The following is a 22,748-nucleotide window of genomic DNA, read 5'->3' on the forward strand; positions in this document are numbered from 1 at the left end:
GTATAGAAATCTCCCTTGTGCTGAATTGTCTCATTAAGATGTTTCCTTTTCATTTTGCTCATTAGTTTTCCTTTAATTTCTGGTTTTTTTCTAAATAGGTTAAGTACTGAAGCCACTGACAACTGAATGGGTTATTAATCAGGATAGCTGTTGTGCTCTGGCATATTAAATATTTTGAAGAATGACATGATAATATTTTTGTTTTGGTGGGAAAAGCCTAATAACAAGCCACACTGAAGTAAATGAGAGTCTTTCCATTTACTTCCACTGAAGCTGGATCAGACCCAATATAAGACACATGGCAAAGAGTTGATTATTGGATGATTTTCTATGATCTAACTTTTGAACCATTAACAGGCTTCCCAAGGAGCATGCACTGTGTAGAAGTACTGCTGGGAACTGGTCTGCCCACTCATAAATATCTGCTTTTATTCATGTTCCTCTACCAACGGATATGCCCCTAAAGCTTCTCAAACAAAAAGCATGGGTTCCCCACCAGGCTCTGCTGCCAATGGTAGTATATGCACAGGAGGGCTGAGAGCCTGGCCAACGTCCCAGCCTACAGACCAAATACCCTAGAAGCTGTTGACCATCAGTAGGCTACCTTATCTCCCAGTACTCGTGCAACAGCAAAAATCTGATAATAGAATATCAGGGTTGGACGGGACCTCAGGAGGTCATCTAGTTCAGCCCCCGGTTCAAATCAGGACCAATCCCCAATATCTGTATCTAGTTCTCTTGAGTGCAAAAAGGTGTCTTCTTGCTTCTCCCCGAACTGCACCTGTACACCACAGAGCAGGATTTAATATTTGGCTATGCTAGCGTTAAACAAAATCCCATCTGCATTTAGTGACACAAGCTTTCTCCAATTGACTTGCTCTGCTTGGTGTCCCTTTATGTTCCTAGTCGCACACCGTTACCAAAAGGTAGGAAGTCTATGGATCACTCCAATTGGAAGAAGCAAATATAAAATAAAAGGATGAACAAGTGGTTTGAAATGAAAGGAACACTGAGAAAGTGATACGATGTGAACTGAATGCCCTGGTTGATGCAGAGAGACCATTCAGAGGTTCTCTTATCGGGCCATTTGCAAGAAAAATTGTCATGATTTTTATTTTGCTTACTGTGATTGGTTCAAACATTGCAATTGGGCATAGAAACACTAAAAAATGCTTTCCTCTGTGTGTATGTGTGAGATTATATTTCCAGGGGTAATTCAAGGATTTAATTTTGAGTTATTTGAGTGAGTCTAAAGTGAGGTGCTCCTATGCAATTTTTCCTTGTTCTTTTATTTTGGAGCAAGGCTTAAAGCAATACAAATGAATACTTTGTCTGATTGCCCAGTTGGCCTGGGTAATTTCTCTTCTGCATGGAAAATAATATGTTTGCTTGCTAAACGGGTCGTGGAGCGATCTAAATGTGTACATTGATGCTGAAGGGTTCACCACTCAGACATTCTTAGGTCATTCTGATTTGCTTTACTATAATTTTTTTAAAGCTCCCTGTACATTCACACCAATATGTACATAATTTTAATACAAATAAGGATGTAGCACAGGGGAGAATTTCCATCTAGGTGTTAGACCAGGTGACAGGGACTCTTGGGATCAGTTCCCAGTTCTGACACTCACTCACGCTGAGCAGATCACGTAGGGTCCTGTGCTGCAAAATGCTGAGCTCTGTCTGGGAAGTTCCGAGCATCTTCACCTTTTAGAGGAACAGAGGAATTGCCAGACTGGATCAGACCATGGTCCATCCAGTCAGGGCCGGCTCCAGGGTGTTTGCCGTCCCAAGCAGGAAAAAAAAAAAAAAAAAAAGCTGCAGTCGCAATCAGCTCTGCCGCCGCTTTAGTCTTTGGTGGCAATTCAGCAGCAGGTCCTTCCCTCCAAGAGGGAGTGAGGGACCCGCCACCGAAGAGCCAGGCCTCCCTCTCCTCTCCGTTGGCTGCCCCAAGCACCTACTTGCTGGGTTGCGGCCTGGAGCTGGCCCTGCATCCAGTCCAATATCACATCTTGAACAGCAGCCAGTCCCAGCCACACCAGAGGAAGGTGTAAGAAGGCCACTGTAGGATAATTTGCCCATCACAGTAGGTCTCAGCCAGGTCTCTAGTAGTTACAGATTGTATTATGAGTATGAGGTTTAATATCACTTTGAACATATCAGTTGTAACTCTGGATATTCTTGGTATCCATATAAATGTCCAATCCCTTCTTGAATCTTGCTAAGTTCTTAGCCTCAATGAATCCTGTAGCAGCGAGTTCCAAAGTGTAGTTATGCATTGTGTGAAGAAAGTTATTTCCTTTTATGTTTTGAATTTGCCACTTTTCAATTTCATTTGATGTTGGCTTGTACTTGTTGCATGAGACTGAGAACAGAAACTCCTGAGCTACCATCTCTAGACTGTTCATTGATTTATAAACTATTATGTCCCCTCTTATTCATCTCCTCACTAAGGTAAACAACCCCAAACTTTTCATTCTCTCTTCCTATAAGATTTTTTCCAGGCCTATGAACATTCTTGTTGCCCTTCTCCAAATACCCTCTAATTCTGCAATATCCTTTTTAAGATGGGATGACCAGTAGAGTTAGCCAGAAAATTTCTTACCAAAATGGTTCTGTCAGAAACAGGCAGTTAACTGGACCCAAAATGTCTTATGAAACTGAGTCAGGTACAATGAACTTTAGACTAATCACAGCCAGGGTGCCAAGAGCAACTTCTAATATGCATTACTACCCAGAAATAATTGAGAAGCATCTTTGCTTCCTAATTGCCCAAAGAATGGGAGACAATAGAAATCAAGACTTCAAGAAAAAGTTAAAAAGCAAATCTTAATGCTCAGAGTTAAGCAACAAAGTCATTAATGATGCATTCTGATATATAATGACATTCCTGTTGACATTTGATGAACCCCTAAACAACTCACCCACTTCTGCTCAGAAAAGAGAAATACCACATATATCATGGTTTATGTCCTTGTTATCTTCCTCATGAGAACTTCACATCATCTGTTTAGTTTACACCTGCCACAAACGCTGTAGTCTGGCAATAAATTAATTCTCTCATTTACACTTTGGTTTTAGATAAATAAGATAGCAATGTAAAGGATTTTTTCCCAGGTAATTGGACAGGGAGCTAACTTAAGCTCTGGAGCAGTGTGTTTCTGTCCTAACATTTCCTAGCTATATGATCTATATAAGAATAAGAATCCTGCTGCTTCCAGGTCACTAATAACAAGGCGTGGGAGAATGGCATGCTCTTCTGTGTTTGTGATTAAGGTCAGCTTCTCTGTGCCTATTCCATGTGAACGGCTTGCGAGAAGAGTCCTTTCATCATCCAAAAATAGGTTTGCACGTAGTCATGCATCATCAGTAAATATGGTATACAACACTCTTGAATCCCCAAATCCAGATCATTAGAGCACCATCTTTTCATTTTCAAGGGGTTTAGCAATATATTCAGACATCAAAACTTAAACGAAAGTCTCGCTCAGCTCTTGACATAAGTAGGCCAACTTTAATGACATGATATAGTGAACGTCTGGCTCAGTGCCAAAGTGTGGAGTTGAAAGGCTAAAAATTTAAACTACTACTTCTCTCTCTGAGCGTTGTAATTTCATACTTGCACTTATATCTAAGCCAAGTCTGTTTCTTTGTTAACATTCACTAAAATTCAATTAATAGGCTAACCAAACTTAAAGAGATAGAGCTATTGAATGAGCATACATTATTATAGTTAGGGTATGTCTTCACTGCAAAAAATGGTGTGTACTTACAGGGGCTTGGCTAACCCACATTAGTTAACTCGGGTTGAAATAGCAGTGAAGACATCACAACACTGCTTTTAACTCAGGTTAGCCATTTGAGTTTAAGCCTACAGGGGAGCCTGGGATTAAACTCAAGCTATTAACCCAAGTACAAAATGGCAGTGAAGACTTGGCAACTCTGCTTTTGACTTGGGTTCAACCACAGGTTTCTCAATAGGCTTTGACTCGAGCTGCTAACCATAGTTAAAACCCGAGCTATCGTGTCTTAACTGCGATTTTAACCCATGTTAGCTAACTCGAGTTAAGACCACATCATTCTTTTGTGGTGAAGATATCCCCCAAGTGATATTCCAGCCACAACGAGGCTTTTCTAAGGTCTCATCTTACGACCCCTGAAGTCAATGGCAGAATTTCCATTTATTTCAATGGAAGCAGGATTAAGGACCTTGCGACAGGGTGTGTCAGCCCCACACTGGTACAGTTGGAGTTAACCCTTTCTTCTTGGCTGAGGCGGCCACCCCACAGCTCTACTGGGCGTGCTCCAGCTGGAGCCAGGATATAAAAGGCAGCAGAGCAGCTCAGTCTGGGCTGACTGCCGGTGGGGAAGGAGGTGCATTGATAGCCTCTGTGAGAGGACCACCTGCACTCCAAGGATCAGAGGCCAGCCAGCTGGAGATAGACCCCGACACACAGGCTTATCATGTAGCAGAGAGTGGAGAGACTGGAGAGTCCCAGAGACGGCGAACTCCAGAGACTCAGATAGGAAGTGACTCAGGGAAGCTTGGTGGGGAAATGATTACAGAACCGGACCAAAGCTCAGTGTGGTTTGGTAGAACCCCCACCACACTGGTGGCGGGTAACCCCACCACCGACAGGGCCCTGGGTTGGGATCCAGTGGAGGGGGCGGGCCCAGATCCCCCTATCCTGGCCATCCCCCACCCCAGGGTGGTGGCCCAGCTCACCAATTGCAGTGATTCTGGCCATTAGGCCGCACCGCCCTGACAGCAAGGACTGTAATCTTGACTCTGGCCACTAGGTCACACTGCCCTGTGAATAGGGACTGTACCACTAACTGGACATTAGGCTGCACCATCCTGACAGCAAGGGCGGCAGTATTGAGTCTGGCCACTAGGCCATACTGCCTTGATAGCAAGGGTGGGGATACTGACTAAGGCCATGGGGCAGCCCTATGGACTCAACTGTGAGGCTATAATGCATCTCCTCCCTGCCCCCAAGGGGTGACTGGGCGCATCAGCCCCATGACAGACCTACAGAGCAAACTGCACTAGCCCTGACCCTGGCACTGGCACCCGCTGCAATGCAGCAACACAGAATGCTGCCCCGGGAGGGGGCTTGGAATCCACCCAAAGGGGGAAGGTGGAGAAAAACATTTAGAGAAAGAAGAATCTAGATACTGGCCTAGAGGATGAACTGAAGCTGGGCTAAGAGGTGAGGTGACAGAACAAAAGAAGAACAGGAGACTGAACGTAGGGGACTGGGAAGTGAGAAGGAGAATAGGAAAGGTTTCAGGCCAGGAGAAGCAAGAAAAAAAAATGGACCCGAGTACGTTAGCAGCCCCTATTAGAGAAGGGAAGTAGAGAGAAGTAAAATCTACAGACCCACCAGAGAGAGAGCGAGAACCACGGGGAAAACTGAAAGGAAATATAATTGATAGAAAAGGGACTTGATCAAAAAGCTATGTTAGATGAAAACAGAGGCACACGTCTGGGAACAAAGAATGCAGGCCATCCTTACAGGATGGGGGACTCTACCCAGGGAAGTAGAGACACTCTGTAACAGATTTGGGGGTCATGGTGGATAATCAGCTGAACACGAGCTCAGAGGCTGAGCCTTTTCCCTGGAGAAAGGCTCCAGCAGCAGAGAGGCAACAGTAGAAATATGCTGCTAAGGACAGTAGCGTAGATGGGAGGCATGGCTTGTGTGAGCAGCGAGCCATGCAAAGTATGTACTCTGGTACATGTCCAAACCCAATGCTTGCCTGAGTTGTGCCTCACTGTCCATACTGCTATTTAGACCCATGCTAGGGGAGGTACATGGGTAAACACTACATGCCACCAAAAGAAGGGTGCAGTGTAAAACACACTAGATCTCTGCCCTAGCCTCAACACGCTTAGAACAGCCTGAGGGGTGCTCTAATTTGTGCCACTTGGCTACGGTCTCCAAGGGCACATCATGGTCTGGCCACTCCTCTGACATGTTCCTCCCTCACTAACCCAGGAAAGAGCCAGTGTCACACCACAATCTTTTTCAGACCCTTACCTTGGGGCACAGTCCATTACACATACCAAAGCTATTATCCTGACCAAAGCAGACTGCAAGGGCCCAGAGACCTCTCTCTCCACCCTGGAGAAAGGACATCCCTTCCTTTAAGCTCCTGTGGCAGGCAGCCCTTAACCATTTCCTTGCTGCTCCTCCGTGCTCCACACTTTTGCACTACCAACTTAGGGAGGGACCTGTAGGAGCTGTTCTGCCTGTTCTACACCCATGGAGGGACTGATGCCAAGGAACACCCAGCCGGGGACTTATGGAGATGCCTGATCAGTAAAAGGAAAATGTGCCTTATTCTATGTGCTAAGAATGCATTATGTGTGCTCTCAAAGAAACTCCTACTAAGCATTATTATGGCATAAATCAAAGATTTTACAGCCTGGTGTTAAGGTTTCAGATGAGATTCCCTGTAATCACTCCAACACCTTCAATCTAGTTCTATAGCTAACAGGCAATAACTTTAAGAAAAATTCATTAAGAACTGAAGAATCATGTCATGTTGACAGCAGTGAAGATAAAAGATTTAATAAGTATTTTTGAAATAAATCATCCAATTTATTTAAGCAGTGATCTTAACAAACTGACCTCTTTTCTGAGGTTAACAAATAATTAATACACAGGTTTGGATGTAGCCTTGGGCAAGAACTCTAATAAACTGTTTCTCCTCCCCCCCCAGTTAACATCTACACTCTGTTTCACAGTTATTAATAGCATGGGAATTCAATGCTGCATATATTGGTTGATTTCAGATTAGCAGCTTTTAAAAAAAAAACAAAACACAAATTAAATGTTATGTACTAAGAAACTAGATGATATAGGGGATTGATAAGGACAAAGCCTTTCATCTCTAAGGCCAATGCTGCAAAGTCTCAGGCACACGTTAGTGCCTAAGACCTTCTCACAGTTGTAAACTTAAGCACAGTATTTCCAACCCAAACATTCCAAAATAATGAGTTAGGCCTCAAGAAATCATGTGACTGGCTTAAAAATAAGAATAGTTGAAAATATATATGAAGGTTCTTAATTCACCTGCTAGCTTTTGAGCCTTTATGGGTACACTTGGATCATGCTGAAATTTCTCCCCACATCTACTGAAATTTAGAAATGTCCTTTAAAAAAATGAAAACAGATTCTCACAATCCCTTGACCCTAAAGCCGAGGCTTTGATTTTTTTTTTTTTGATGATAGACAGACAGACAGACTCATGATAAAGTCATGAGAGTTGTAAACACTACAATAACTTTTTGCAGGATTGGGACCTAAATCATCTGCTTGACTTTGTTGTGGTAGTAAGTGATCAGGTGTTACCATGCAGTGGCTGTTGGTGGCTTGTTTGAATTGAGGTGGTATCAGAGTGTCTCCTAGGGCTGGTCAAGTTCTTTCTTCCCCCTCCAAATTTCCAAACATTTAGACCAGCTCTGTAGAGGACTGAAAAGCAGATTAAAAATTCCAGAAATTCAACATTCCTCTCACCCATTTTTAAAAATTGGAATTCAAAATTCCAGTGAACTTTTTCAAACATTTGAAAAATGTTCATAGAATCCTAAATCTCAGGGTTGGAAGGGACCTCAGGAGGTCATCTAGTCCCACCCCCTGCTCAAAGCAGGACCAATTCCCAACTAAATCATCCCAGATGTTGACTTGTTCTGGTCAAGAGATGCCATCACTGTGAGCATACTTGACTGCAATCCCAGAACAGGGACTGAATGGCTAATGGAGACTGAACTGTCACTCCATCTCTTCATGTTGCCCTTCTGTTTCAGAGAGAAACTTGCACGGTTGCTCCCCAAACTGTTCTTATTCTGTCGATCGACAAAACTCCAGGCTCCCCTGGTGTCCATCCAGTACCTTTCACTAGTGATAAATCCACTTTAAAAAGAAAAATCAAACACTGGATAATAAATAGAGAACATCTATATGGGAATAGTTCATAAAGAAATGTACACTTGGCAGGAGGAATGTTAAAAAGACAAATCTGATTCCCTAAGAGATTCACATGGTAGCCTACCTTGCATAAAATCTCACCTGCTATTAGATGTAAGTAATGGGTCATGTCCTTATCTTGCTCAAAACTGTTTGTCAGATGGTGGAGATGGATGGCAGGAGAGAGATCATTTGATCATTACCTGTTAGGTTCACTCCCTCTGGGACACCTGGAATTGGTTGTTGTTGGTAGACAGGATACTGGGCTGGATGGACCTTTGGTCTGACCCAGTATGGCCATTCTTATGTTAACTGCCTTTTTCTCCCCCACTGAGTAGAATTTGACCTTAAAATTAGCTCTCAATAATAGTAATACAACCTGTTATACACAGGTAATTCATAGCACTTTTGTTTACAACTGGACATCCTCAGCTGTGAAACCACATTTTTAAAGACTGATGAAGGTAGAGAGCTCCAAAATATGCATATTTAAAAAAAAAACCAAAAAATCATGACAGGAATCTATACAGACTTAATCCATGCATTCATTCTGCATGAAGCAGTTCACTTCTTTTAAACGTGCTTGTTGGATTAATACTATACCACACTACAGAAAGGTCAGTGTCCATCTGTTCATCATATATTTTAGACTGTCTAATATTCTATCCATAGGAGATCAAATTCCTGGACTGCCTCATGGTATCATAACATTACATGGAGTCACCTTGTTTCCAATAGATGTGATGTGACCCTACATAATATGATGTGAAGCAGACTGTAAAACCATTACCCACTTCTGGCATAATCTAATTAAGGGTAATGGTTTGTCTGCACTGTCCACAAACCAGAAGGTAGCCTCAATGTATGTTAGCCAGTAACTATATTAGTCAAGTAGTGGCTTTCCTTGGGAGTTTCATTCTCATGTACGCAGGAACTCCACTGCAGATAAAGTCCAACAATCTTTAAGGAAGGTGAACTTGGTGTATTTATACCAGGGCTCACTAGAAACAAAATTTCACTATATTTAAGTGGGATGTTACTGCTGATGACAGAACAGACCAAATGGGTTTTATTTATTTATATATAAATTGTCATTTGGTTTTGTCCAGTAAAAAAAGCCATCCACCCCCATTCCCCAATAAAAAACAAAAAACACACTACTTCGAATATGAAGTTTCCACACATTTAATCTTTACTTTGAGCTGATGGTATTGGGCACTTACATTTTTAAAATTTGTCCAAGTTATTAACATGTAGACTTCTCCAAAGTGTTTTTAACTAGGATTTTGGATTATTAGAAATCAATTAATATTATCATTATTTATATTATACCATGATATCATCATCAAGTGACAAGGCATTATGCCCAACTACAAAATGTGGACTAACTGGTTAGTTGGTAGTACTTCCGACAAGGATCTAGGGATCACAAATTGAATGAGTCAACAATGTGATGCAGTTGTGAAAAAGGCTAATACTATTTTGGGGTATATTAACCGGAATATCATCTGTAACACATGGAAGGTAATTGGGCCACTCTGTTCAGCACCGGTGAGGCCTCAGCTGGAGTACTGAGTCTAATTCCAGGCACCGCTCCTTAGGAAAGATGTGGTCAAACTGGAGATAGTCCAAAGGAGAACAACCAACAACAACAAGAGTTGTAGAAAACATGACCTATGAGGAAAGTTTAAAAAGAAACAAAACCAGGGCGTGTTTAGTCTTGAGAAAAGAAGACTGAGGGGGGACGTGATAACATTCTTCAAATCCATTAAGAGCTGCTATAAAGGGGATGGTGATCAATTGTTCTTCATGGCCACTGAAAATAGGAAAAGTAGCAATGGGCTTAATCTGCAGCAAGGGAGATTTAGGTGAGATAGTGAGGAAAAGTTTTCTGACTAGAAGGGTAGTTAAGCTCTGGAATAGGCTTCCAAGGGAGGTCATGGAACCCCCCTTGTTGGAGGTTTTTAAGAACAGGTTGGGCAAATCTGTCAGGAATGGTCTCAGTTTATTGTATCAGCACAGGGGCTGGACCTGATGACCTCTCATGATCCCTTCCAGCCCGATATTTCTAAGATTCTATGACATTACAATGTAATATATCCATGTATTGAAATCAGATAGAACACTAGCACCTCCAGAGGACATTTAGGGTCAGATTCTACCACGCTTATGCATGACAAGGACTACCTAATGTCACCAATGGGCCGGGTCAGATTAAGACAATTCTTGGACGTAGGTACACCCCAATCCACCCGTCATGCCAGGGCCCTGCCCCTCTTTGCAGTTGTAGTTGCAAGGGCCACCCATACAAGTGCTGTCTGCCGGGCTCCTACAAACATTCATCTTTGGGCTGGGCCTCACCCTCCCTGCGCAATCACAATTTAAGGCAGGCTGAAGCCTGTTCTGGAGGAGAGAAGGCTCAGTCCCCGCCCACCTGAGCACAGGACTATGCACCTGGGGACCCTTGCCAACACCACCTCAGCTGAGTCATGATGGGGTCACAGCAGCAATGGTCCCACACATGCAGAATTCTCTGATGGGATGGTGCCCCTACTACAGGAGCAGGTGATTATGGAGCAAACCACCCAACCAGAGTTATTGCTGCACACTGTTGGCAGACTTGGATGGGGATCACGGCATTGTTTATAGTGGGGTCACATTTTCAAGTTCATCTTTGCAACCACAAGGTCTAGAAAGATAATTTTGTTTTAAAATGCAAGCTGAAATTCTGACCGCATCACGTGACTCCAGGAGCTGGGGTCCTAGACGACTATATATATCATCTGTGCCTTAATCCAGCTCTGCTAAAGGAATTTACAGAAACCAGTGGAACTGCTTGTGGAGTAAGGCACAGCTCAGCATGGGAAAGCCTGGTAGAATCTGGCCCGTGAATGGTTTGTTTAAATAAAATTAAATGTTCTGCAAGTCCTTTAGTTAGCTTTTTTTGGAAAGAAGTGAAAGTAGAAAAAGCCTGGGACACAGCTGCTGGGAAGTGCTATTCCAAGCCAAGCAGGGCCAATGCCGCTACAGTTTTGAACCCAATTGTGGGAAGCACAGAGGCATCCAGGAAACCTGACGATTAAGCCATTGTGTTACCAAAAAGCAACCCAATCTACACATACTATACAAATTTCTCCTTGTTAGCACTTTGCTTTCAGGGTTTACAAAGTCATAGCACTGAATGAACAAAAGCCTTATTATGCATGGCTTGGTGTACGTTGCTTTAGCAATGAGACATGACAGGCAATGAATTTCTGGGAGATTATTAGCACACCGTGGATGGTGTGATAATGCAGAAAGCTGAAGGGCCAAAAGGCAAAAACTGAGACTTTAATCACCCAGAAAGTAGAATAATTGCTCTGAAATGCATTTCCCGGAATGTCTAGCGGCTGTTATGAAGTGGAATGAATTCATACAAATAAGGAAGAGAGTTTGACCTGGGTATTTACTGGGCACCAGAGACAGGACATTACTGACAGCCAATCAGCAAGCCCCAATTAGGTGCAGCATTCCAAAGCTGCTTCATAATTAGTATTACATACCAGTTAACCCTGAGAAGATTCAAGTCCATGTGAACGTGACCACCATGAATAGCTGGAATTCTCATACATTTTCTTTTATGTAGCGGAATAACCTATTCCATGGTAACATCCTCTGTTACCTCTACAACAGAAATATCACTAACAAACAATGGCATATACATGAAGGGCTGGATTCACAAAGCAACTAAAGAGTGGTGATACTGAGCGTCCCCAGGCCTAACTTCTAGGTGCCTAGAAAGTCACACCAGGAAAAGGGTGTAACCCAAGTTCTGCCCCTCCTGGGGAGTTCAACACCTAAATCCGGGCTGGAGGGAGGTACCTCCCTCTGCTTGGGATTCTCAGCTGTGAACCCACTCTTGTTGTTAGGCATCTACACGGTTTTTCAAAGAAGCCAGGGGAGGGAGGGAGGAACCACCCACATAACTTTTATCCTAGAGAGTAGGGTGCTCAGCTGAGATATGCAAAACCTCTAATTTAAGTCCCCATTCCTTTTAAGGGGGAAAAAGAGATTTGAACAAGGCCCTGCCACTTCTCAGGTGACAGCTCTGGCCCATAGGATATTCTGATAGAGATTTCCCTCGGTCTGTCTCTTGTTGAAGCTGTTCCACTGTGGATAAATAATGTAAAGCCATTGGAGCTGGGGGACTGGGTCGCCAAGGTGAATGCTCTGACTCTGGAGTGGTGGTTATTTTCTCGGATTTTTTCATTGTTTATGCAACAGCTTCCAAAAGAGACTGAAGGTGTTTCACATCAAAATATCCCACAGCCCCTATGGTTAGGGCACTCCCATGAGAGGATTTCAACAGCCATCTGCCCCCTTTCTCCCTTCTCCCAGGCAGAGGAGGGGCTCAAACCAGAATTCTTGCACATCCCAGGCGAGTACCCTAACCACGGGGCTAGAGGGATGGCCTCCTTCTCCCCACTATGGAGGGTTTGGGGGTTTTTTGGTCAGGTCACCTACAGGGGCCTGATCTAGTGGGTGAGCTCTGAGCCTGCTGACCCAACTGGTCCCCACCGGCAAGTTAGGTAAAAGAATGCCCATCATTCTGGGGCATAGGCATCTGGACACCTTGTCTGGGAGAGTAATGCACATGCTCAGAGGCAGAAATATAGGCACTCAGGGAGCTTTTACTGCAGAAACAATTTAGGCTTGTTCTACACTGGAAAATTAAGGCAGCTTAACTATCTCACTCAGTGGTATGAAAAATCCACACCCCTGAGCAGCATAGTTAAGCCGACCTAACCCCCAGTGTAGACAGCACTAGGTTGAAGAATCCTTCCATCTTCTGTCCACCTAGCTACCACCTCTCAGGGAGGTGGATTACCTATGCTGATGGGAGAACTCCTCCTGTTGGCATAGGTAGCATCTACACTGGAAGACTACAGTGGTGCAGTTACAGCATTTCAAGCTTAGACACCTACAGGGTTCAGCCACAGCTGAGCAAGGGTTTTGCGAATCCCAGTGGGGCCTTCTTCTGAGATTTAGGTGTCTAAAGTGGCAGTTGGGTGCCTAAATGCTTTTGTAAATCTGTGGGATACCAACAAATCCACAACCCTGGATGATGTGTGATAACATCTTAAAATATACCTGTTGACAAGGACACAAGTGTATGCCTAGATAGATTGATCTGCACTTAAAGGAGTGTAACAAAAACTTCATTGTCATCACCATTACTGCACACTGGCCCCTTGGCACTTCTAACCCTGTTACTGCTGTGGACTCTGATCCTCTGGCTCCAGAAGAACAGGCCTCTCTTACTTGAACTAAAATGTACTGCCTCCATGCATCATGTGATGGCACCGACAACAGTGGCTAGAGGAGACATTCTGATTCATTCCAGTAGACAGCAATGGCACCTGGACACACTCACTAGCAGAGGCAGGTTGTGCAAATGTATGTTTGGGGATTCTTTGGCCAGCTCTACTAATCACTCTGTTACAGTATCTTCCAAGAGAGACCTTTGAGAGAGCCAGCTATGCAGCAAACAGGATGGGTTGTGGGTAAGGCAGTGGTTTCATTTCAGGTGAAGGTGCACCAACATTCATAGCAACCCGAGGTTATAACTGGAGCTGGGGCAACAGCTCTAAGAGAAGGCTGCCCACGCGTTTCCATTCTAAGGATCAGTTTCCAGTTGATCATCAATGTCTGAAGACTTTACCTTTCAGGAGGACATTTTCCAGGTTTAGTCTCTAATGAAAGGTAATTTTTTAAAAGTCTGATCAGCCGCATTTAAGAAAAAAAATATACCCTTGTACTCCACTAAAATAATAAAGTTGCAACATTCTCTGATCAGCCCCAGAATTGAAATGGCTTAGAGTAGAGATGTGAAATTGCAGAGGGAAACATCCCCTTATTGAGGGGGAAATGCCATTGGGCGTTCAAGTACCAATTATTTTTGCATTAGCTGAGTGATATGCAAAAGGTGGCATCCAAAACTCAAGTGTAGTGGATTGGGTATAAATGGTTAGGACTTTTGACAATTTTTCAGATGCTGGTAGATTGCTCTGTGTATGCACCCACACCCATGCACACACAACTTGGGAATCCCCTCAGTCTTATAAGGAGCAACTTCTAAATTATTCTAGTATTTCAGGATCTGGTAAAATGGAACCACCACCTCTCCTCATCAAAGTCTAAGGGGACCCATGTGATGCCAGCACACCAAGTGCCAGCTCATGCCAAGGTCCCCATGCCTTAGTGGAATACTGGCAAATATATAGTTAAAGTCTGTCTGGCTCACCTGTGTGTTAGAATTCTAACACCTCTTTTAACAATACTAAGAATGTGTTTAGATTTTATTGAATGCTTATGAGTTGCTGCATGCGTTGATCTCACATATAACAGCTGTAGCATATATTGCAAGGCAATATTTGAGTGGTTGTATTGTAAACCTCTGTGACTAGGTAAATCACCAGATAGGAGAGAGACATTAACTAGTGTGAAGTGCCTATCTGCAACAAGAGGTGTTACATCCTGCCCAACAGGAAAGATCCATCAACACTGGACAGACTATTGTGGGACAATAAAGACAACAAAAGACATGTGGTGTTCTGCCCTCCCCTGAAGATGAGTCATGGAAGTGGATTCCTCCCATCACCTGAGTTGGCAGCTTAGAACACAAGGCAGGAGAGGGATAAAACCCCCTAACACAATGCAACTGATTATCTGTATGCTGCTTGGGCTCCTGGGGGCAAGGTTACTAGGCATAAGCAAGAGGTCCCCAGTGCTTAGCCTGAGTTAGCCCTAAAGGTCATATAGGGCTTGTGTCTTGTAGAAGCTTCTATTACTTTTTGAAACTTGATAACTAATTTCTTTATCTCTGTTTTAACCTTGTAAATAACTCTCTAGTTTCCTTGTCCTCTTTAGTAAATCTTTATATAGTTGATTATAGGATTGGATACAAGCATTGTCTTTGCTGTGAGATCTAAAATGCAATTGCCCTGGGGTAGGGACTGGTCCTCTGAGCAACATTCAGGTTACTCCCAGGCTATGATATGCTCACCTGGATGGCAGGATAAATCACAGCACACCAAGGAACTGTCTGTGATTCCATGTTTAGGTCATAGTGCCTGAGGAGTTTACACTTGATAATTGGTTGGTGAAATCTAAATATAGTCAATTTGGAGTTTGTGCCCCGGTTCTTAAGAATCTGCCCGGAGGTTGGTACTCACCAGGGGTGAAAGTAGAAACAGGGACTTACTGGTACGGGGCTGGGTTGGGGCCGGCTCTGGCCCCTGGATGGTGGGGGGGGGGGGAAAATCAGAGCCAGTCCCGGCCCATCCTGTACCAGTAAGTGCCCTGCCCTCCAGGAGCAGTTTAAAGGGCCCAGGGCGCAGCCACTGCTACGGCCCCGGCCCTTTAAATAGCCGCCGGAGCCTGCCAGAGCCCTGGGGTAGCAGCGGCAGCCGGGGACTCCAGCAGCGGTTTAAAGGGCTGGGGCCATAGAGGCAGCTTGGCCTTTTAAATAGCCCCCAGAGCCCTGGAGTAGCAGCAGGGCTCCAGCAGCTATTTAAAGGGCCCAGAGCAGTAGAGGCAGCGGGAGCCCCGGCCCTTTAAATAACCCCGGAGCCCCACCGCCACTACTCCAGGGCTCCAGCGGCAGGGCTCTGGCAGCAATTTAAAGGGCATGGGGCTGCTGCCTGGGGAAGCCAGGCCGCCCCAGTAGAGCGCACCGGCTTACTTTCACCTCTGGTACTCACTCTCTCGAATCACTGCAGACAGCCTGACAACTTATACAGCAGGAGGGGGAGGAGATCCTGAGTTCTAGGCCTTACTTCTTCCACTGAGTGGCCTTAATTTTTCTGCGCACTTTAAAAACATTTGGCAAAATATAATTCCTCCATTTGTAGCATATACAGGATAGATGAGGCCCAGGGAAATTACTTGGTTTGGCTATTCTCACAGGTGTCTCTGATCACCAAAAAGTAATAAACTCATTTAATTTTCCACTAAACCAAAGGGAAATCACGTTTGAGATCTATGTACTTGGTTATGCCGTCTGTAAAACAGAACTGCTAACACAAGCCACAGTAGCAGGGGCGGCTCTAGGCATTTTGCCGCCCCAAGCACGGTAGGCAGGCTGCCCTCGGCGGCTTGCCTGCGGAGGGTCCGCTGGTCCCGCGGCTTCAGTGCCCGGAGTCGCCCCTGCTCAGTAGTTATGTTCCTTGGGATCTGAAGACTGAAGTGCTATTTTGTTATTAAGTCTATATTACAGCTAGTAAAATGGAAACACAGCCAAAGCTAAAGAATTTCCATGAGTTGCACTCGGTGATCATTTGTTAAGTCACTGAACTAAGAGACCTCTGTTTAATTTGAGGATTTTCCATTACAAAAGCAACCCCAGTTTGTTCCTTCACTGTTATCTAACTATAATATTTTCCAATTAATGTACCTGGTTCAGAAGTGGTCTGCAATTCCCAAGATCATACTTAGCTACAAGACTGAGTATCTACATTGTGGTAGCCAATTAATTTAGCCTCAGATGTCTTGGAGGAACGTCAGCCAGCCCTTCTAATTTGTTACAGTTTGATATAGCACTTTCTTTGAACATCTCCTCTTTTGAGACCACAATCTCTTGCAGCACCTCATCTTTATTATCTGAAAAGTATAGATACGTCCCCCACCTTGTCTGTGGTTAGCTATGAATAGTAAGTCGGCATGCTACTTTTCTTTTCATTAAAAATGTAAGAGAAATGATTAAGTGATCTGTGGTGTTTTTCACATTCGATGAAAGCACTGCATTCAGAACTTGGCTCTCCCACTATAAATTTAAAATATTTCAGATCAGAAAGCGAAACTGACGGCGAGAAGCATAGTCAAGCTGAAGTTCTTTCCAAAGGGAAAAGAAGCAAGCTACCAGAGTGCGGAGGGTTTGTCTAAGATGTCTTGGCCTGAGCGAAAGGATACCATTTGAAACACTGGATTCTAGAACCAGGTGTGGACACTTATTCGAGCTCTGGGGAAATTAAGAGCTGAACATGTGGCTGGGTCACTCTTGTGAAGTGCTCTCCTGTAATTAGGGTGAAATTATGCAGAGAGCAGCAAGCGCTTCCATACTAGACAACTTCCTTTGTTCTGTCGACTCAGTACACCTAAGACCAGAGTAAACCACCAAGCAACCACCACAGGACTTATGGTGTTGTGCACCATCTCCTCTGGAGTCTCAACTATTTAGCGCCACCAGGCCAGAGATCACTGGACAGCAGTGAACATACTTAGCAATAATCCTTTCTTTTAATGGAGCCAGCTCTTCAGATCCTCTCTGATCTCCCATTCCTGCTTTCCCTTAGGCCCGCCACTTTACTCCTGCTCACTGACATGCTGCTCCACCACCATGCGGCTCCAATTTTCCATTCTGTGCTGGCTTAGCGGCAGCTGTTAAACATGCTAGCCAACCAGCTGGTCACCTGACATCCCCTCCTCACCAAGATTCCTCACCCCACCAGTACAGCTGCCTCTCCAAAATGGCAAACTAGATTCAGGCCTCAGGAGCCTACCGGTGATCATAGCCCTGCCTGCACCGGTCAGATACAGTTCCTAAGATCAACTGTCCCCCAGCCCACCCCCAAGCCTAGCCCTGGAGAGATTGTTCACTCTAAAGAATAAGTAAATAAATACCTACCATTACAATAGATACTATGTTATTAGGTAGCATTGTAGCTTATGTTACCTAATAGTTTAGCAGTACTAACCACCTTACCCTCCCTATCTCCCAGGTGACCTTTGTTGGGGAGCAAAGCATTAACCTTCTTTTGAAAAGCACTGAGGTTGTTGCTCACTTGCTATTGCAATACAGGATCAGAGGCAGTGAAATTGCAGACTCATTTCTTTCCCTACAATAGCGTTTAAAGACAGGTTCATTTTGTTTACTTTAAAAAGAAAACCAGGGATACAGAATTTTAAAAACACTCGGAGCCAAATTCAGCTCTGGAGTATATGGGTTAAACTTCCATTGCAGTCAGCACAGCTGTACCAATTTCACCCTCTCTGTGCCAAAGTTTTCAAATAACAACTTTGATGTGTCTAACCTTTTACAATGAGGTCAATAGCAGCATCCTGGTGTCATGCTAATGGGCCAGTGTCAAGTGTCATGTTGCTTACACACTCATCCTTCTAAGTGATTATAATTCATTCTAGCTGAGCTGTAAATAATAGATTTGCTTTTCACCATTTTCTAATATAGTATTTTAGCTATTCCAAGATATGAAAATATTCTTAGAATCTCTCCATTAAGATGTGCTAAGAGACATGAACCTGTGGTTTAGAAATCAGTGCCGCAACTGGTCTATGAGAACAGTAAGTACCTAAAGGATCTATGTATGAAAAGCAAGGGATGGAATAGATGCCATTCAGGAAATCTGTAACCCATTCTAATCAGCCAGTTTGGATATGGAACCTTTCCAGGTTTGAAGTATGTCATAAATGCTGTCTCCTCAATGGTTATTTGGCATGGTACAGGATGGGGAAGATGAGAGGAGAGGCACAGATCATATACACCAATCACCGAGCATATTTACATATAGCATTTTTCATTAGTAGATGTCTAATTTGCCAAATCTAAGTGCTTGGCTATGCTATCTGTAATCCCAGCTCTAATCAGCAGACCACATTCACTTCCCAGAGCCAACAGCAGACTCTAAGAATCCTGATACCCGGCATTCCCCTGATGTCTCAAAAATAGTTATGTTACTCACTGGCAAAACCTTCTGCTGTCTCTCCTTTAGGGGCTGGTCCACAGAGGATAACGTACACCTGATTGCTTGAGGTACAGGAGCAGCTGAGAGTTGTATTATGGAGCAGAATATCCTGGGTTCAAACCTTGATGAATACCCTGTGTGGAGAAGAAACAGGTGTTCATGCAGTCAGAGACTATCATAATTAAGTCAGTCACCGAGGTCATGGATTCTGAGATTTTACAAGACCTTCATGACTTTCTGAAAATTCCAATAATTTTGTCCGGTAAAGCCAGGGCTCCTGCTTCTATAAATCTGTGATTTATTGTTTACTGCCCACGTCCTGCCCATGACTGAATAAAAATACTAAGGCTATCGATTAGTCACAGCTAACTTCCGCGATTAACTCAAAAAAATTAATCACAATTAATCACATTGTTCAACAACAGATTACCAATTGAAATGTATTAACTATTTTTGGATGTTTTTCTACATTTTCAAATATGTTGATTTCTATTACAACACAGAATACTAAGTGCACAGTGCTCACTTTATATTATTTTTATAACAAATATTTGCACTGTAAAAATGATAAAAGAAATAGCACTTTTCAATTCACCTCACACAAGTACTGTAGTGCCATCTCTTTACCGTGAAAGAAAATTTGCTGGCCTTTCTATGAGAGGAATGTGTTGGCGTTCCGGTTCCAGTTCCCACATCAAACTCATCACCATGCTTTGCACTAATTGTCAGAGGTGTGAGGTTATTGAACCTAAAAAGTTGCCCCAATTGTAAAATTAAGTGTCAAAGGTATATGCAGGTTCATAGAACATCACAATAACCTATAACTTCTTACCTACTTGGAAATTAACCACAGAAAATAGGCCAAGTGGTTTTTAATAATTAAAAATATATAAACAGGTGCAAAAAAGACAAACTAGATTAGGTCAAATGAAAAGGGGCTACTGATATGTTTCAAGGATTTTATTGAAATTCTGCTTGTTAAAAAACAAGATGTGGAGCTGGAAGTTAAATGAACCAACATTGGTGTGTCAGATATCAGGTCTAATCAGCAGACAAAATAGTGAAGATGAACTATGCTGCCATTTTCCCCTTTGGGGGTTTCTTAAAAAAGGACTAAAAAACCCAGCTCTTTCCATCTCCTGTCCCACTTCGCATCCCAGCTCATCTTTTCTCCTTTTCCCTGACTCCAAAATAGAAGAAGCAGACCAGACTGAAAGACTTTTGTCCAGAGAAGAAAGTCACCTGGCCTTGTTCTTGTTCAAAGAATTTTTTTCCCCTACCTGTGAGTCCTGCATACCATCATGACGTCCAGTCCTCAGCCCATCAGTGGTGATGCCTAACTGCCAACGCTGCAAAGCCATGCAAGATCCAGTTCTGTTCCCTTCCTTTTGTGTTTCTTTCCATCCCTTCCTTCCTCCCTCCTACCCTTGGTTTTCATCAGATCCTGGAATCAACTGCACTGCATCAGCACAGTGAGAAAGAGGTGGTCACAGTCCTACCCTATCTAAGGAGAAAAGGCCTAACCTGATGATGTCCCTTACTGGAATGTGAATCTGGTACCATGATCACCCTGCCAATCCAAGTATCCATTTGTGACTAATCAGCTGTTCAGTGTTCTAAAGACATCAACAAAAGCCCCTACCTTTTCTGTCCTCTCTCTCCTCCACATTGTGTCCATTTGTGCAAAAGGTCCTCAGTTCTGTGTTTAACATCAGGACTGGAAGTAAAATTAACCTTTTCCTTTGCAAAGAAGGGTTGTTTTGTTTTCAAGGAAAGGTTGTTCTGGAAGAAAAAAAAAAAAGAGAGACCAATATTTTACCCTCAAAATGAGAAAGACTAAAAGGTTTTGATGGTTTCTTTTGCGTTATCACTCAGATTGAGTCTCAATATAAATGCTTGTTGTTAACTTGTTTTTCCTTGTGTTCAATCAATAAAACTTTCAATCTGGGAATGAATGCTTTTTGATGTGTGCCAAGAAATCAAGCGAACAAAGATCTCTGTAGAGAAAAGCATCCGGAGAAGTGGGTATTCACCCACGAAAGCTCATGCTGCAAAACGTCTGTTAGTCTATAAGGTGCCACAGGATTCTTTGCTGCTTCTACAGAACCAGACTAACACGGCTACCTCTCTGATACTTGACAGGATCTCTGTGTAGCACTGTTTATATGTTGAACAGTGAAAGAGTTTAAGCACCTTTCTCTCTTTTGTCCCTTGAGACTAATCCAACAGAGGCCAAGGGCTGCATAGGCTATGGAGACTGAACTGCCTCTGTTGTTACACAGAGGAAGTCCCTTCCCCGATCAGGACTCAGGTATGCTAGCCGGGGAGTGTGCGCAGGAAGACTGACCTGCTGCTTCTCTGTAAATAAACGGAGGACTGATCACCGGAGCTGCCAAGCCAATGCCTTTCACCAACACTAAATCTATGCCACGTTAAAGCTGAAGCTTATGGTTGCATGCAAATAAACTCATTAAGTATTTTGCATAAAAATGTCCTATGGGGGCTGCACACAATTTGGCAGCTAGAGACAAGTTTTGTGTTTTTGTAAAATACAAACAATCCATTCATATCAACCTACACGTTTTTCTTCCTCTCTCCAGTGTGGGCTACCATAAGTGCTTCCCATCTTTGTAACAGCAGGGCTCTTTCTGATTGCTTCTGGGTAGAAGATTAGATAAAGGTGCATGCTGCAAGGGACAGAGGGGCACGGCCCAGCAGCAACCTTTAGAGAGGTCACAGGGCAGGGTTCCCTCACCCTGAACCCCTCTCTGCAAACAGTCCTCAGCAGGCTCACTGGTGGTAAGCTCAACACCAAGTGATTTATTCACAGTGTGCTACACAAATCCTTGTCCCTCCACAACAGATGTTTTTATCTTCTCCTGAGGCACGGAGGGGGTGGAAATCTCACTCCGGAGATCCTGGACTTCACTGGCCCTTCCTTTCTCTCCTCCTTCCTCTTCCTGTCTCTTAACTGTCCTCAGCTGACAACCAAGTAACAAGGTGATCAGTTTAACTATCCAGTCCTTAACCAGTTATCACCTCAGGTTGGCCCACGTGGGGATGCTTGTCAAGTGCACAGAGCAGGGAGTCTCAGTCTTGGGCTACTCACACAGTCACAAAGAAATAGAATCACGGGACACAGAAATTGCCATGAGCATCAATATGCTCAGACGGATTGGATGACATTCATCCCCACTTTAAGAAGAGGAGTTCAACTTACCAATCTAAATGGCTATATTGGTTTCCAATCATTTAAAAAAAAAATAATAATCACAGCCTAGATAACTGTCCCCCCTCTGTCATTATTCTTATTGGAGCCTCACTCTTGAAAATAATTCTAGTAAAGGGCATTCTGCTGTAAATGTCAGCTGTACTGTCACCTCCCATTCCAGTCACACTCTCAATGCCTGGGCTGATCTCTCTTTACATAACAGAAGAGAGGTGAAGCAGGAGACAGGGTCCATGGAACATAAAAGAAGCCCACAACCCTTGCGGAGCAGAGGGCACATAAAATGAATCCTGTGGGAGATGCGAAAGCATTTGGGTTGGTTTTTTAATCTCCATTTCAAAAGATTTTCTGTAGAAGTCCAAAAAAACTAGAGTTATGTTTTCAGAATTGTTAGCACTATGCAAGATGACCTCCTCATCCGAGGAAGTTATTCAGAGGCCTGATCACAACCCATGAAAGGGTTTCTGCATCTGATTCATCAGTTCCACTAACAAAGTAAATGAATATTTGGCAAAACAAAACCATTTTGCTTAGAATCTTTTTCCTCCCCCCATTAAGTCTCTCAGAGATTAGCCAAATTCACTTTCTTCACACTCACTAGATACCAGATGCTAACCTGGAAATTCTATAAGAGAAGAAAACAAACAAACAGTTACTAATCCAGATATTAAGACACTGCTCAATGTCTGAAAAAAATATTTTTTAAATTATTGCAGTGCTTTAAAAGCTAGATAAATCAATTAAGCCACACTATTGTGCTGTGTAAGCTAAAAGCAACACACAGTGTATATATCAATTTGAGAT

General features: G+C 43.4%; 1 protein-coding gene across 1 annotated transcript in view; it reads right to left on the minus strand.

Moving 5' to 3' along the window:
- Positions 1-22,748, minus strand: part of PALM2AKAP2 (PALM2 and AKAP2 fusion) — a 771,069-nt gene that overhangs the window by 710,066 nt on the left and 38,255 nt on the right. The window contains exons 2-3 of the mRNA XM_039543348.1: positions 20,358-20,497; positions 18,713-18,849 (exon numbers count right to left, since the gene is read on the minus strand). The gene's annotated coding sequence lies outside the window, so the exon portion shown is untranslated. The remainder of the gene's footprint in view (positions 1-18,712; positions 18,850-20,357; positions 20,498-22,748) is intronic.

Source organism: Mauremys reevesii, linkage group 6 (genome assembly GCF_016161935.1).
Source record: "Mauremys reevesii isolate NIE-2019 linkage group 6, ASM1616193v1, whole genome shotgun sequence".
In the NCBI taxonomy this organism is placed as follows: Eukaryota; Metazoa; Chordata; order Testudines; family Geoemydidae; genus Mauremys; species Mauremys reevesii.